Below are 14,692 nucleotides of genomic sequence, written 5' to 3' on the forward strand. Positions count from 1 at the left end.
ATTACAATTTTTCATTCTTTCTCTGTTTTTAGTTTGTGGTTTAAATGTTGACTGTACAAGAGAACTGGACTGAGGGATCTCTCACCCCTAGCATTCCTCCAAGAAGCCAAAATTTCTATACACTTCTACAGAGAAATAAACAGCTATTACTCTGTCATTCTATTTGTTAAAATAACCATTCTTTCTCTGATTATTTTTTAACATGTTCTTGCTAATCTGATTTTTTTCCACAATATTTCTTTTTTAATCGTGAAGTATTCAAGTTATAAACTGACCAATAGGATGCCCCAATAAAAGACTGTGGTGCCTGCCGGCCCCCACCTCAAAGTTTGATTAACAGATTTTCCGGAGCCCCTCTTCAGTGTAAGGGGCGTGCCCTTCAAACAAGCTCACTCCTAATTGGCAACAGTAGTTGCCACAAAAACATTGATTTAAACTCAGACCAATCACTGTCATCTGGCTCCAATATGGAAGAAAAATGGCGAGTGAAGGTAAGACATTTTCTATGGGTGATGTCACATTCTCTCCATCCAGTTCTCTTATAAAGTCAATAAGTAAATAATGTGAACCTTAAACAGAGAAAGGAATGATCTTTGTTATCAATTCTGCATCAGGATGAAATGTCCCAGAACTTTTTATGAAATATAAAACTATTAAAAATGTCTTGATGGTAGTTTAATCTGAAAATCAGCAACATTTTTAAAAAGTAGTGTCTAAAGTTGCTCAAGCGTAAAATAATTAAATAAAAATATACTTTAAAGAATTAGAAAAACAAGTGATGCATCAATTTCTTGCATTTTTTTTAGGTTTTAACATCTGGTACATCATTCTCTACATGTGCAGTCAATGGAAACATGTTGATCAAGTCAAGAAATGTGACAAAGCAAAAGTCGCTGTTGGCAGTAAACCTAACCAAGATCTGAGGATTTGCATCAGTGTGGTTAGCAGCCTCACCATTCAGCCAGCAAACACATCTAACCACTCACATCCCAGCACACGATCTCAGCTTCAGCTATTGAGCTTCATCCAAAAAACAAAGAAAGTAGAGCATTTAGAGAGAAAGTATTTTATTCATTAGACAAAGTACATTATTGTTACAATGATAATACAATTGTTACAGTCTTGAGTGAGATTAAGAACCTTGAGATGAGAAATTAATGTCTAACCTTTGACAGCTGAGCAGATTTTGTTTGAAAGCAAGAAACTTAAAGGCGGCAGCAGAGAAACCACTGACGCTTCAGCAAAAAATACAGAAACTCATGAAGAAACAATTAACAATACTAAAATATTTATTTTAACATGTGTCCATAAATTCCAGCAAAAATAGACAACAATGAAGAGACTACAATGATTTATGTAGCTGTAAGAGGGAAAAAGTTCTTTATATTCCTGTGCAGGAAAATAAAGGTTTTGATGGCCTTAAAGAAAATGTGTCAAACTCAAGGCCCGGGGGCCAAATGTGGCCCTCCGTGTCATTTTATGTGGCCCGCGAGAGCATAAAAGTTTTTAATTTCTTAGAATAAAAAATAAAAATTGGTGTGTATTTATTCATATCTAGGGCGAATCAGTCTTAAAATATCCGATTGGGCAACTATACATTAGGACTTAAACCCTGCCCATATAAACTAACCTGTCAGAATCAAATGTAAAAGGGTTGATGCTAGTGTAACAAGCAAACATATGTTTTCTATGCTACTGTAATTGTGACTTTAGGTTATAGTAAATAAATAATAAGTTATTTAACATTAAGGAGTAGTTAGATTTATTTTTCATTACATTTAGTTACATGTATAAATTATAATCAGGCTCTTTGAGGACAGCCGCCATGCTGATGTGGCCCTCGGTGAAAATGAGTTTGACACCCCTGCCTTAAAGAAAAGAAAAACACCTAAAACAATTTTATTTTCATATTTTTTACAGAAATTATAATTTTACATATAAAAAGCCCTTCATTTTTACTGAGTCTTCATTCTTGCATTTTATGAGAGGAGAAGTTAAAACACAAAAAGACATTGTTAGGTAGGGTGGTTCCATGTGTTTTCTCTTACCATATGTATTTGTTAAAATTGTTAAATTTCTTACAGAAATTAGAAGAAAAGTTTCCTGAAAATTGCAGCTGAGCTGATCACAAAAAAATACGTAAAGCTTTTAAAATAATGATAACGTGGTTAAACTACAGAAATCCATTTGCAATAGTAAGTAAGCATTTTTAAAATTATTAATGCAGGATCTTAGATTAATATTTTATCATCTAATATCATATGACTGTAAAAAGAACATCCTCCATAGCCATTTAGGTAAAATGTTATTTTTTAAATCTTCTATCATAAAATTACTGAAATGTTGATTATGACTTTCCTCTTAAACATTTTTGTATACACAAGATGTACATTAAATTGTGTTTATTATGTTTTTGTGCTGCCAATTTATTAGAAATCCTTAAATTTCCTCAGTTTTTAATGTCTTATTTTATTTTGGGGGGTTTTAGCAAGCAAAACTGTAAACTATGAATTAAAGCAAATTTAATGGGTATATCTACAAAATAAATGGAGTTATATATGGTTATTTACTTTAAAAGAGAAATGAAAAACTTACAAAGGATTTAATAAAAGAAAGACGCATTTTTAGGATGATCAAATGACCTTGAAAAAGTAAAGTCAATCCAATCAACACAATGTTTAACTATTCCTCAGTGAAGAAGCAGAACAGAATGAAGATTTTGCAACAGAAATACTTTTTTTATCAGCAGAACAAAAAATTATCGTTGGGCGCTGCGTTGTTGCCTGGCTTCAGTTTTTCTATTCTTTTTTTTTATTTTAACGTCTGCGTAGATAACATCAGCTTGTGCGTCTCCTGAAAAAATACAGACTTTTAATAGACTGCTATGATACACATTCTTTACAAAATCCTTTACTAGTGACTTACCTGCATTAACTGCTGCCGCTCTTCGTTTTTGACAAAGTTTTATTAAAGCGGCGATCAAAGCAGCAAGAAGTAAGAATGAGAAAAATGCAGCAACTGCAGCAAATGTAGCCACAGAAACTGATTGTAAACCTGGAGAAAAACAATTTTTTATTTAGATTTAACTGATTTGAATTTGTCCAACATTTCTCTGTGGAAAATGTATACTGCACCGTTGCAAGCAGGGATGGTTTTAACCTTCTCATCTCTGCTGACATTGTTCCAGACTTTACACGTGATGTCTCCAAGAGGCTGTCCATGTATGATGATGGAAACATTAAACACACTGGATCTATCAGATGTGTCATTGTTCAGGGACTGACTGGGTTTGTTTGATTGTAAAAGTAAGAAACCATTCAAAGTCAGAGTGAGCTCTGCTTCATCTCCCTCATAGAAGCAGGTGACTTTCTGCTGTTCTGGTGACAAACACTGCTGAGACACCGTTAACACAGACACAGGAGCTGCAAGAAATAAAACATATTCAAGTAAAAACATCAGCAAGAATAATGTAAAAAGTTTCTTTAAAATGTCAATAAAGTAACAAAGACAGTCCTAAATCCTGAATGAATGAGTAAGAAAGCTATAGTTTGTGTTTAATGGAAAACTCTTTTCTTAAAAAAAAAACTAAAAAAACTGTTAATTTCCTTTTTTTTAATTGATTAAAAAACAGGAAACCGCAATAGAAGATAAATCAATTATAAAAGTTAAAAAAAATGATGTCCATGAAATATTTCCTTCCAAGTATGTATAGGGTACTGTAACCCTTTATTGTTTTTAATACCCAGTTTGATTGATTTGTAATAAAATAATTTATGATTTGCCTCTTAAATTATTACTCAATATTCTTAATATACTCTTAGATGGACATTTAAGTTTAATTAGAGAATCGATAAAAAACAGTTGAGTTCATGTCTTGTGTTTCTCAAAGATAAAGTTAAGTAACAAGAACAATTTATATGTTTTCTTTACAGAAACTGAGTTTTATTTTCAAGTCATAAATATGTATTTTAGAACAAATTTACATAAAAATGTGAAGTAAAACAAATATGTATATTTTCTTACCAAGTACTCTGAGATTCACAATGGAATTTCTCAGTACTTTGCCATCAGGGTTAAACTCTTGAAAGGTGTAAACTCCAGCATTTGTCTTTGAGACATTGTTCAATTTGATTGTTCCATTAACAAGTTTAAAATGTTGGTGATCAGTTATCACTTTTCCATTTTGGTCCACCTGGAAGAGTACGGACTTGCCGTGTTTTAGCTCCTTCTTGCCACTATGGTATTCGTATGACAGATAAAAATGAACAGATTTTCCATCTGCAGTGAAACATGAAGTTTCCTTTGATTCGTTAAAGCTGCAATTTGTAAAACCTGGAAGACACAAAGATGAAAAAACCAAATTACTTTAGCAATAAATATGTTATTTTTAAACTTATAGTTTAACATTGAAATATTTTACAGAACTTTGGTTAATTCAAAATCTGTCTGTTTTACTTGAATAATTAGACTTTCTTCAAAGTATAATTTCACACTAAAATGTACCTTTTCCAAAAGATCCTGTTAGCAGAGCTGCTGTGATCAAGGAGATGAGAATCATTGTGACTGGAAAGAAAAAACACACATCAACATGTAAAACCTGTATGTGATTGACTCATTTAGGAAAAAAGAAAAAAAAAACTATAGTTATACTTACAACTGTACTCTAGTTCTTGGGTAAAGGTCAAAATCACCAACGATATGACACAGAGGAGTGAAGGTGTTTCACTCTTTGACTGACAAGACTGAATGCAGCAGAAATGGGACGGTGTGTGTGTGTTTGTGTGTGTGTTTGTCTTTTTCCGTGGCCAGCCTCTCTGCTAAAATGACAGAAGTATGTGTGTGGTATTGTAAGTGACAAAAACAGTTGGTCAACATGGCCGTTACAACAAAAACCTTCTCTAACACCTTGTGCGCTTTTTTTCCTCTGGGACTCCTGATGTTAAATGTATGTTTGTGTTGTTGGGAGGAAAGCTTAAAGTAAGTATCAGAAAACAGCAGCTGAGCTGATTACAACGATCCACAGTCTGGATAATAAAACTCTACAGATTTTCTGTAGCCCGCGAGAGCATACATTCACATGTGTGAAGAACATCTGAGAACATATAACAAGCACCACAGAGGCGCCCCAGGAGGACTGTGATGGCTCTATTATCCCCTCTTTCAACATTTGGTCCACACGGTCTGCAATAATCTTCCGTTTGTGAGGGGAGACCCGATATGCCTTGCAACGAATGGGAAGGTCATCAGTGGTGAAGATGTGGTGTGTTTCCACTGTAGTTTTTCCCAGTCGGCTTAAACACAGTCCTGTCCAGGATCTAAGCAGGCTATTAACCTCAGGTGGGACCTCAGGACAGGAGAGTTGTTCTGAGTCTGATTTTGCAGAGGGAAACAGAGTATGTGTTGTTGGAAGAGCCACAAACAGGTTGGTTTTGGGACCAACACCATCAGAAGGGTGTTTTTCTTCAGGTGGCAAAAACGGATGGAAAGTGCAGCTTTTAGACCCACGAGTTCCATATGTGTGGTTGCTAAGGTCAATGATAGTAGAGGTTTTACGAAGGAAATCCAGACCCAATATAAGAGCAAAAGCAAGGTTGTCATCTGCCATGATGTAAGTGTCTAAGGGGTAGGAGACATCATGCCAGCAGTACATCAGACAAATTTTACCAAGGGCGTAGTGTATTTTATCATCAGCCAAAGCAAAGCTTTGATCGTTGCTTGGGCGCAGGGTTTCACCACTCCGAGCTATCTCCAACCACAGCCTGTGACTCATAAGGGTGAATGTACAACCAGTGTCAAACACAGCCCTGCATTGTTTTCACCTGATAGTCCTTGGGACGCGCAGCAGAGATAACCAAGGCATCTGTCCCTGTTTAACCATGGTTACTACGTCTGCTGTCCTCTTAGAGGAACTTTTGTCAAGGGGTCTTTCATAAGGTTTTTCTTTAGCTTTCTGCTGATCAACCTTCCCCCAGTAGTCTTTTGATGAACTACAGTCCCTTTCCACTAGTGTGCCTATCCTCACCATCAGGTCTACGGTGGTTACAGTCCCTCTTAAACATCCAGCAATTCGCGGATTACAATTATTTAGAATCTTTCTCACCAGCTCCGATTCACTGATGTCTGCTTTCCATTTTAAACATAGAGCCCGATAATCATAGGCAAAGTCCTTAAGACATTGCCCTGGTAACTGCACCATGTCTCGAAGCCTTTCCTCCACTTCTGCCAGGTAGTCAGGCGGAAGAAAGGCAATTTGAAATCCCTCTCTAAACTCATGTCAGTTGTGTACTTGAGCTTTAGCCACGCTCCACCAACTATGTGCTGGCCCTTTAAGAACACTAGACAATGTGCCTATAAGCTCGGCATCAGTTAGTTGCCTTACAGCTAAAAAGGTTTCACATAGCTCAATGAAGTTTAATACTTCTGCGACTTCTCTGGACCCACTGAAAGATGAGGAATCCATACGGATTGCTGGTTTCGCATACATCATTGGAGCATTTGCCCGCTGACTAACAGTGGTATTTAGCGACGTGTTTTCTGGTGGAGGAACTGGAGAGTTTTTGCTGGTGCTTGGCAAAGCTAGTGTTGGAGACAGCATGTGAATTGACTGAGGACCTGAGGTAAAAGAGAGGTGTACTCCACCCAGCGCAGATGGACCAGAACCGGAAGGAAAACTGGGCGTCTGAGACACTGAATCAAAAACTGTTTGAGTTTGTGAAGTTCTTATTTGTAATGGCTGCGCCGCAGGAGAAAAGGAGTGTTGGTGACGGAGCCGTGCTCCATCAGTGGAGAGAGACGTGGAGATAGTAGCTGGACTGGCACGCTTCAGTCTTTGGATTTCAGCCTTCCACTTATCATCTCGTCGTTGTAAACACTCAACCAATTGCTGCTCATACTGTTGCATCATTGCCACCATGCGTTGTTCAAGAGCTTCCAAAGAATCGTCTACATGGCCTCGGACACCAATCTCCCTGTTAAGAGCACTTTCCATAGAGTCTCTAAAATCATTTTTTAATGATGTTACTATTTGCCCCAGAACATCTAAGACATTATATAGAGGAATTAAAGGAGGGGCATCCATGTAGGAAGTATTATTGTCTACAAGTGTGACATTTTCCTCCTGATCATCATCTGACAGGTAAAGAGAACTGATGAGTGAGGCGACTTCCTCCACAGGGTTCCTCCTGGTGACCCAAGCATCTCCTCCTCACTGCTCATGTTCACTGATGTTATGGTCGAATGCGTCACCCTGCGTCGTTTGACTGTCTTCTCTGGCATCCACGTCACTTGTGGGGTGATCAAATAGCATGGACTGATCTGGATTCGTACCATTATTAGGCGTATCATCCGCCATATTGCTCTGGAGACAATTACAGTGTGATTCACATATATTTATATATTTATATTTGACAGAAGTGAGAACATACAAATTTACAAGTCTTTTTTCTTTTCTTTTTTTTTAACAACTGAAATGCAAGATTTAACAGTCAAATTATATTCCCCATACTGGCCACCACTGTGACAAACACTACTTAATTTAAATAATGTGTGTTATCAAAAGTTCTTTTGGGTTCTTTAAATATTGTTAAACAGAATCACAGTATAATTCAAAACAGTAATACACCTGTAGAGTTTTCCAAAACATAAATTTAATGTGTTTTAACTCCCAAGTTCCTTTTTTCTCGCTCTTTTTTTCCCTGGGTGCGCGCTCATACAAGAGTCAATGAAATGTCCCCGCAAACGCGCATCGCGGCCTCTGTCAGTCTAGTAAATCCAACCAAAATAAACTGGTATACCAGTTAAATAAAAATATGTTTTTTGGGTACCCAAGAAAAAAAAATGTGTCGATCTCACAAGCTGGTCTTTCAGTCTCTTTAGAATGCGCCCACTCCCGGGATAGCGCACGTAACTCCCCTCGGCCGTTCGAATAAATCTCCGGTTTCTGCTCCCCTGTCACTCATCTGGCGTCCACAGAATGTTTGGTGGGATCAATCCAGTAGGCAAGGAACATCGAATATCTTGTAAGTCTTGGTCACGGGAGAGGACCACGGTGGCAGCTGTCAGCGCGTCTTTCACTTTCCTTCTTCCCTCTTTTGCACACCTGTTCCGACCCTATTTAATAACCTTGGGGCGTGACTGCCGTGCGTCAGGTGAACCGTCCATAACATAAATAAATAAACCCATGAACATAACACAAAGACCACATCCAGAAACGACAGTGGATAACATATACCATGTGCATGTGGGGACGTTAGTTCTACCTGCACCCAGGTAGAACTACTGTTCCTTTTTTTTTTTCTTCTCTATAGTCATAATGTGACCCCGTCACAGGGCTTTGAATCACGCTCAATAGCCTTGAGACGTCTGTTTGAAAACAACTAAACATACAAAATGTTTTACTTTAGTCTTGTTGATTTGTATTTATTCCAGATTTCTGAATGCACTACATCTCCGAGCAACCCCAGCGCACAGTTCCTGGATGCCACACACCTCTAAGTGGGATTAACTCAGACACAGGTCCCTGTAGCGATCAGCCTAAAAACATTCAACATTAGCTGGTAGCTCCTCCCACACGCAGCTGCGGTGTCAAGCTTTAAAGAACACAATTTTGGACAGGCGGGGCTGGACGGCAAAACACCCCGCCGAACCGACCCTAAAACCACCCAAATTATGCATACCCACCCAAAGCGATTTTCCCTGCAACTTCAGAACCAAAACCGCCCAGTCTTGCAACAATGTCGATGTGTTTTTTTTCCTTACTGCATACTCATACTCCCACCTTCAAACCAACTAGTGTGAAATATTTCATTCAATCACGCAAAATATTAGTGCAAAGGTGAGCTAACACCTGTGCTCAAGTTAGTGTTTATGTACTTCTACAATGGATTATGGAATGTGAAAGAATGAGGGGGAGTGCCCAGCCATCCCCACACCAAGACCACAGCTGCAGCAGCTGCGGTAGCCAGTACCCCCCAACGCCCGCACGGCAGCATATAGATAACAACCGCCCCCCAGGCGACAGCGCCTGCCACCCTGGCCAGGGCCAGCAGGACCGCCACGGGGGACCCCCAGAGCCAGAGAGCTGGGAGGCATGGGGGGACAGAGAGTGCAACCCTGGACCAACCAGGAGAGCAGCCCCCCCCCCCCCCCCCCCCCCCCATCGCACCAAGAGAACCCAACGCATGGCCCCGCCCGAGAAGAACGTCCACAACCCCAGAAGAGCATCTCATCATCACCCAGGAGTTCTGGGCATTCCGTCGCCCCAACCCCAGGTACAACCAGGACCCCCCAAGGGAGATCCACTCCGCGCTCCAGGCAGCCACCCGCCCAGCCCACGGTTGGTCCAGGAAGGAGCAAGGCAGGGGCCAGCCGTCCCTGCCCAGGAGGAGGGCACCCAGGGGAAAAGGGCATCCACAAGAGGTGTTGTAAACATGGCCCGACCAGGCTCGGCCACAGTTGGAAATTTGGCGAGGCCCAGTGCTCAGAGGCAAGGACCAGAACCCACACCACAGGGCCATGGACACCCCTGGCACCCAGGAAACACGGCCGCCGTTGCCAAGGGCCCATTGCCCCCTACCAGGGATGGGGTAGGGGACAGATGTTGCGAAATGCGTGTGTGTTTGTTAGGGTGTGTGTGCATATATGTGTGTTAGAGTTTATATTTTGAGGAGTAAAGGGTGTGTGTACTAAGGGGGTGCATTTAAAATTGGCAGGTAGGGCACTGAGCGGACATCTCCTGATTACTCACAATGATGTCCCATCACCCTCCCCACCAAGGGGCCCTAAATGTCTAAGGTGCAGTTAAAATTTGCCGAGAGGACATCTGCTGCTAGCTGGCAGTGATGTCCAAGCACCCCGCCACTAAGGGCCCTACATGTCTAATGTGCAAAAAAAAAAAAAAAACGAGAGAGGGGCGGCCCATTCCATACGGCAACCATGGGAGGGGGACCACTGCCAAGTAGCTCTTCCCCCCACGGTGCATCGCAGGTTAAACTTCCCACCCCCTCACCCTAATATAAGATTATATGAGGAAGGGGGTAAGTCGGGGACAGCTGGTAGACTGTCCCCGGGTGGTCAAAGCCGTCCCCCAGCCCACCCCAGCACAGGGCCCAGGTCCCCTCAGCCCAGGGGTCCCATCCCCTGAAGCGCAGACCCCCCAGGTCCCACACCATCCACCCCACACAGAGAGAGAGGAGCCAGAAGGCGCCGCCCCCCCCACAGGAAGTCCAGGCCCCTGCCCCCAAGTGCCGCCCCTGGGAGACCTCTGGTCTGGCCTCGACAGGACCGCGAAAGCCAACCAGCCGGGGCGACAGCGGATTGCCTCAGCAGAGACCCCAACCCGTCAAACTTCAAGGTCCCATATCAATAGTGGACCCTACCCCTCCCCCAGGCAGCCACCCCACAGGACAGGTCCAACAAGCCCCCACCCCAGACCCCGTAGTCCTGGCAGATGTCACCCAGAGCGACCGCGGGCCCCAAGAAGGTTGCCCCGCCCCCTACCAGAGCCAGGGAAGGAGTGATCCCAGCCCCAGGTGCAGATGGGCAGCCCATCCAGCGACAGATAGTCCTTCTCCATGGCCTCACTCAACTCCTCCCAGGACCGGGTTTTTGCCTCTGCAACAGTCCAGGCCGCAGCTCGCTTTGACTGCCAGTACCTGTCAGCTGCCTCTGGAGTCCCACAAGCCAGCCAGGCCTGGTAGGACTTTCTTCAGCTAGACGGCATCTCTTACTGCCAGTGTCCACCACTGGGTCCGGGGGTTGCCGGTGCGACCCGCACCAGAGACCTTGCGACCACAGCTCCGACCAGCGGCAGAGACAATGGAAGTGAAAAACATGGTCCACTCGGACTCAATGTCCCCAACCTCCCTCAGTACCTATTTGAAGTTCTCCCGGATGTGGGAGTAAAAGACTAACCTGACGGAGGGCTCAGCCAGACGTTCCCAGCAGTCCCTCACAGGGCATTTGGGTCTCCCGAGTCTGTCTCCTTTCCCGCCAGCGAATCCAACTCACCACCAGGTAGTGATCGGTGGACAGCTCTGCCCCTCTCTTTACCCGAGTGTCCATGTCAATCATTGACCTCCTGCCTATATTTTAAAATACTGTTTAAAAATAATGAACAGGTTTTTAAAGGAAAAGGAAATAATATAATGGCTCATTTAAAATCTGTGTGCAGGTTTTTCAGGAATCGGGAAATCTTTATTGTCATTTTATCACATGATAAAACGAAATTAAGCTCTATGGTCCCGGGCCAGCCGTTTACATTCAGACATAAATAAATAATATAATATCAATGTGATATCAATATGTTACGGTGTGGTTCCTGGTGAGTATTGCACAGAAAGTATGTTTCAAATTGCACAGTATATTATATTTAGTATTGCACAGCCCTGTGATATTGCACATGAGAATTAGCTTGTTGTCCATGGAGAGGGGGTGGGGTGCAGTGATCAACCGGAGTTCAGCAGTCTGACTGTTTCAGGGAAGAAACTGTTCCTCAGTCTGGTGGTCCTGCTCTTTGTGCTCCTCAGTCTCCTGCCTGAGGGGAGCAGGGAGAACAGAGGGGTGAGTGAGGGGTGAGTGGGGTCTTTCAGGATCCGGGAGGCCCGTTTCCTGCATCTGGTCTTATAGATGTCAGTGGTGGATGGCAGGCTGCAGCCCACAGTCCTCTGTGCAGCTTTGGTCACTCGTTGCAGAGCTTTCCTCTCTGCCGTAGAGCAGCTGCTGTGCCACACCGTGATGCAGGAGGCCAGGACGCTCTCCACCACACACCTGTAGAAGGAGGTCAGGACTGAGATCCCCATCCCAGCACGCCTGAGCCTCCTCAGGAAATAGAGGCGCTGGTGTGCCTTTTTGACCAGGCAGGAGGTGTTGGTGCTCCAGGTAAGGTCGCTGGAGATGTGCACGCCCAGATACCTGAAGCTGGAAACCACTTCCACCACGTCCCCTCCGATGTGAATGGGGGGAGGGGGGCATCTGTCCTTCCTGAAAACCACGATCCTCTCCTTGGTCTTCTTCCCGTTGATACAGAGGTTGTTGTCTCTGCACCAGCTCTCCAGATGTTCCACCTCCTGCCTGTAGTCGGACTCATCGTTGTTGGAGATGCGTCCAACCACAGCTGCGTCATCTGCAAACTTCACGATCAGACAGCTGGGGTGACTCGCTGTGCAGTCATGCGTGAGCAGGGTGAACAGGAGGGGGCTTAGCACACAGCCCTGGGGGGAGCCCGTGCTGAGGGTGATCGGGGAGGAGGAGACGTTGCAGATTTTCACAGACTGTGGTCTGTCTATCAGGAAGTCCAAGACCCAGTTGCACAGAGTGGGGCTCAGTCCAAGTGTGTGAAGTTTTTGGGTGAGGGTCTGCGGGATGATGGTGTTAAAAGCTGATGTGAAGTCCACGAAGAGCAGTCGAACGTACGTGTTCTTGTTCTCTACGTGGGTGAGGGTTGAGAGGAGATGGCGTCCTCTGTGGATCGGTTTGACCTGTATGCATATTGGTGCCGGTCCTTGGTGATATCGATGGATTCTGTGATGCGGGTCATGACCAGTTTTTCGAAGCATTTCATGACTATCGGTGTCAGGGCAACCGGCCGATAGTCATTCAGACCTGTCACTGTGGATGTTTTGGGGATTGGGATGATGGTGGCGGTTTTCAGGCAGGTGGGGACCACTGACTGCTTCAGGGAGGTGTTGAAGATGTCTGTCAGCACCTCTGTGAGCTGGTGTGCACAGTCCGTCAGCACCTGTCCAGGGATGTTGTCGGGTCCAGCAATTTTGTGAGGGTTGATCCTCTGGAGGGTCCTCTTCACCTCAGCAGGCGTCACCCTGAAAGGCTCTTCGCCAGGTGGGATGGTGAGTCTGGTGCTGGGAGGGGCGGTGTTGGAGTCCTCAAAGCGGGAGTAGAAGAGGTTGAGTGCGTCTGGTAGAGAGGGGTCCTCAGGGCACTGTGCATCTATGTTGTTGTAGTCCGTGATGCACTTAATGCCCTTCCACATACTCCGAGGGTCATTCGACGTAAAGTGTCCCTGAATCCTCTGAGCATAGGCGGCCTTGGCCCTCCTCACCCCAGCATGCAGCTCCCTTCTTGCTGCTCTGAGTGCCACCTTGTCACCTGACTGGAACGCAGAATTTCTGTGTTTCAGCAGAGCCTGCACCTCTGCGTTCAGCCAGGGTTTTTGATTGAGGTAGTTTGTTATAGTCCTGATGCTGGTGACATCCTCCTTGGACTTACTGATGAACCCGAGGACTCCTGATGCATAGTCCTCCAGGTCCACCTCCCCCTCATGCGAAGCTGCCTCCCTGAAGATCTGGGCTCCCTGAAGATCACGGGCCTGGAAGATTCACAATTTCATGATCTTTTTATATATTTATGAGAGATAAACTGCGACTACACTGTGACAGACTGGCAACGTGTCCAGGCTACCCCCTGCCTTCGCCCACAGGTGGTAGGGATGGGCTCCGGCAGCGCCGTGAGCCTGAAAAGGAATAGATGGAAGAAGATGAATGACTGTTGGTTGATTGTGTGATTGCAAAAGATCACATTTATTTTTTTAATTATGAACAATTTGGGACTCCATACAGCAGGGAGGCGGGGCGATGACATCAGTACTCACTCGGTGTGGCTAGATGCTCCTCGTGAGCGAGGCCGGTCTCTAATCAGTGCTTGGTGAGCGAGCTACCGGACTCACATGTGGTGAAATAAATGTTTCTAAAACAAACTTAGCTTTTCCAAAAGATCCTTTTAGCAGAGCTGCTGTGATCAAGGAGATGAGAATCATTGTGACTGTAAGAGAAAACACATAACATGTAAAACATCTATGTGATGTATTCATTCATATAAAAAATGCAGTTATATTGTTAACGCTTTATTTTACAGTACAGTACTTACAGTGCACTTAAGTGGTATTTACATGGTACTTATTGTGTAACTACTGGGTACTTTCATGGTATTTCAATGGTACTTTTTATGGGACTTACTGGGTACTTACATGGTATTTCTTTATGTCTACTCTGTACTTACATGGTACTTACTGTGTATTTGTGTGGTACTATTTGGTTCATACCTAGGTGGTACATACTGGGTTTTTATAATATACTTATTGGGCATTTACATGTTGTGCAAAGGTGTCTTTTGTGGAACTTACCACATGTAACAACAAGGTAAGTACAAATAAAGTACCTTGACCTTTAGGTCTGGAGAAGATTTTAGATAAAACATAAGGTTAAATGCTTTGCAAAAAGAAATAAATACTATAAAACATTCCTGTCATGGCTAGCTCATCAAGACAGACCCAGATGCTGGAACCCCGGAAGGAAGACACAGGTGAGTTAAGGGGTGAACAAAAAAGTTTATTTCTCTTGGTCCAGTGTGGTAGATGGAGTAGCGGGAAACCAGATGGTGGCTCGTGGCGTGACTGGAGGTTTGTCCGTGGCTCGTGGCGTGACTGGAAGTTTGTCCGTGGCTCGTGGCGTGACTGGAAGTTTGTCCGTGGCTCGTGGCGTGACTGGAAGTTTGTCCGTGGCTCGTGGCGTGATTGGAAGTATGTCCGTGGCTCGTGGCGTGACTGGAAGTTTGTCCGTGGCTCGTGGCGTGTCTGGAGGTTTGTCCGTGGCTCGTGGCGTGTCTGGAAGTTCGGTGGAGGCTCGTGGCGAGACTGGAGGTAGGCTGAGGCTAGAGGCGTGACTGGAAGATTCGCAGA

At 44.1% G+C, this 14,692-nt stretch overlaps 1 long non-coding RNA gene across 3 annotated transcripts; it reads right to left on the reverse strand.

The window, feature by feature from the left end:
- Positions 1–1,924: 1,924 nt before the first annotated feature.
- On the reverse strand, positions 1,925–6,906 carry LOC111946293. Of its 3 annotated transcripts, none has more exons than XR_002874584.1 (4): positions 4,655–6,906; positions 4,024–4,563; positions 2,926–3,422; positions 1,925–2,853 (listed from the first exon to the last, which is right to left on the reverse strand). It is a non-coding gene; the product is annotated as an uncharacterized LOC111946293 (long non-coding RNA). The 3 variants fall into 3 exon arrangements; XR_002874583.1 differs by having other exon boundaries at positions 4,024–4,332; positions 4,504–6,899; XR_002874582.1 differs by having other exon boundaries at positions 4,024–6,882.
- Between the last annotated feature and the right edge of the window lie 7,786 nt (positions 6,907–14,692).

This window comes from Oryzias latipes, chromosome 14 (genome assembly GCF_002234675.1).
Source record: "Oryzias latipes chromosome 14, ASM223467v1".
NCBI classification, from domain to species: Eukaryota; Metazoa; Chordata; class Actinopteri; order Beloniformes; family Adrianichthyidae; genus Oryzias; species Oryzias latipes.